We start from the raw sequence: 3,244 nt of genomic DNA, 5'->3' as shown, positions 1-3,244 counted from the left end.
TATACTGATTGATAAAGGGGTCAAGAATTCATTATTCAAGATAACTTTTGTAAATATCTATCAATAATAAGTAAACATACAAAGTACTTATCTATTGTAAGCTTTATCATTTAACAACAAAGAACACTGAATTTCTTCAATCGAATAAGCATAAAATTAAAATAATTAAAAGTCTTTATTCTTAAATAAGAAATAAAAAAGATAATTTACTCTTTAAGAGTGTTGTGAGCAAATAGTATACATCCTTACTATTCCAACTTAAAATATTTTTTTAGTAAGACCATGTCTGTGTGTCTAAATACTATTTTATTTTTATCTTAAAAAATATCACAGTATAAGTGTAAACATTATTATAGTAATTATAAGTAATAATTTTAGGTCTTAAATCGAAACCATCAACTTATTTATTTTTAGCTTTTAGCATTTTTTTTTCTGTTGAAATTATTATTTTTATTATTTATTTATTTATTGCATGTCATATAGATAACATAAACCTAATTTGGACGTTGCAAATAATGGTAGGCATATTACATTTATTACATTACATTACAATTATTTAAATATTGAATTTTACATTAAAACTTCGAAGTTTAAAAAAAGAAAAAAATAATAGGTACTCATCAATTTATCGACGATGAACTCCTATACTGAGTAGTACCTATCCTTCTTTACATAAAACAGTGCGAAATAGATTCCGGGATGACTTATCTTTCTCTGTAATTTTTAAACTAATTTTTAAATATTTTAATACACCTGTACTGTGGGCTGTTTTGTTTTGTTTGTATTATTATTTGACGAGCTTAAATTTTTTAACACATTTAGCAAATTAATCTAATTTGTTATTTTTTTTTTAATAATGAAATGATAACCCCGCCTGCACTATTAGTATATACCAGCCGGATACCAGAGAAGATAGAAGCAGGTTATTTGGCTTATAGTAACGAATCCATCAAGAAATAACGGTGTGTTAGTGTCCACGTGGAAATCAGCTGACATATTTTTTTAATGGGTGATAATGGTATGGTAACCCCGTCTGCGCTATTGGTATACACTGGCGGGGCACTAGTGAGGGATGACAGATGAGGATGAAAGTAGGTCAGTTTGCCCATCCTGACGAATTAAACTAGAATTAGTCACGATGGTTTTCAGGGGGAACCACGTGGAGGTCGACCTGACAGGGTATATTGCTAGTAATAGGGCTATTTGACCCCATTACTAACAATCCCTTTCCCCCCCAGCTGACATGTTATACTGCTAACAAAGGTATCACTAATCTCCATTACTAATTACCCCTTCTCCCCTCCAATTTGTGATTGAAAATCTCAATGTCTGGCTGTTAAGCAATCATAGCATTGAACAAAGAAATGGTATGATAAGCAAAGCAATCTGTGTGCGTGTATCTGTGATCCGTCTGTCACAGTACTGTATCACAACAACTACCAGTGATATCCAACTGAAATTTTAAAGTTTTGTATAATATTGCCCATCAGATATTACAAATTTTTTTTTCTTTGCTAAGGAGTCCAAATTGGGTGCTTAAAAATTTCAAAATAGATCTTTCAGTTCTAGTGATATATTTTGATATCATGTTGATTTACTTGTACTGAAATCGAATTTTAGTTCTGTACTAAGATTATACACCACTATTATGCTAGTAAGGTTGCGCATCTGTTACAGCGCTTTAACTCAGCGACTAATAATGCTATTGACTTAAAATTTAATATAATTTTAAATATTGTAAAGATATGTTTTTTAAAAAAAATATAATTTTCAAAATATAATTACTTTCTTTACTTTGAGTTACTCTTTTGGGTCCTTTAGACTTAAATTTCAAAATATTCCTACTAGTTCAACTGAGGTATAACATGAAATGAGTTTATTTGTACATTTAAAATAATCTTTAATTTGATTCAATTCCCCATCTTTATCTCTGAAATTTATGAAGCAAAAACTGTGAAATAATTACAGTTTATAAAGGTACATGTGAATAACACAATAAAATAAAACAAAATTTCCAAATAGGACACAGAAATTATCAAAAGACCTCTAAAACAAATTTAGTTTTACAGTACAGTTTTTAACTACAGAGTTAAAAAAATGTGGCACAAATTTACGAATTACAATAGCAATAATGTCTCTCCTGGAAACTATCATGATTAATTTATCGTTGAATTTATCACTATGGGCTAATTGACCTGCCTTTTCATCCTCACCAATAATCCTTCACTGATGCCCCGCCGGTGTATACCGATAGCGCAGAATGGCTTACTATTTCATTATCATTGTTTATATTTATAATAAGTTTACTATTATAATCTTTTGGAGGGAGGGGAAAAGGATCGTTAGTAATGGAGACTAAAAATCCCATTACTAGCAATATACCCAACCAGGTCGACCTCCTCGTGGTTGCCCCTGGAAACTGTCATGGTTAATTTGTGATCAATACATCATGATGGGCTAACTGGCTTGTTTTCATTCTCATCGATCACTCTTCACTGGTGCTCCGCCAGTGTATCCATTAGCGCAGGCATCCATTCCATTTTCAGCCATCAAAAAAAAACTTTTGGAGGAAACAATAAAGAGTATCTATCTATCTATCATCCATTAAAAAAATAGCAATAATAACTATTTGGTGTATAAAATATTCCGTATTAAAACACAATAAAGGTTATTTTGTCTCATATACATGTACGGAACTCTTGACATGTGAGTTCAATTCGCATTTGACCAGTTTTATTGTTATTTACAGAGGTATTACGGGGTGAGAGGATATTTTTGAGGATAATTCACCAAAAAATTATCGCCAACCATTTTTTGGCGAATTCTGGTCCATTTTATCTGGCAACATTGGCCTTTTCTACTAAGTAATCATATAATTCAAATAGAAGGAATGATAAAATTGTCAATTCATAGCAGGCTAGTGTATAGAAAATGTTATACGGCCGTATAACCCTACCAAATTCACATACAACCTAATGTAAAATTTATCATTGACAAATAATTGACATATCAAACATTTTCTATACACTAGCCTGCTATGAATTGAGAAAAATAACAACTGATGGTGTGTCTTTCGTCTTCTTTTTACTAATTATATTTGCCTAAGAAGAAAGGAGGCAACCATATGATTTACAATTTTTATTTTATCATTCTATGTTATTAAAAAGATGACGCTAGCCTATACTACCTATTTTCACAAAACTGGAAAGTGAATCTACGGTACCGATTTAAAACACCAACACAA

Source organism: Galleria mellonella, unplaced genomic scaffold (assembly GCF_026898425.1).
Source record: "Galleria mellonella isolate WM207_F2 unplaced genomic scaffold, CSIRO_AGI_GalMel_v1 utg117, whole genome shotgun sequence".
NCBI classification, from domain to species: domain Eukaryota; kingdom Metazoa; phylum Arthropoda; class Insecta; order Lepidoptera; family Pyralidae; genus Galleria; species Galleria mellonella.
This window is presented reverse-complemented; position numbering follows the sequence as displayed.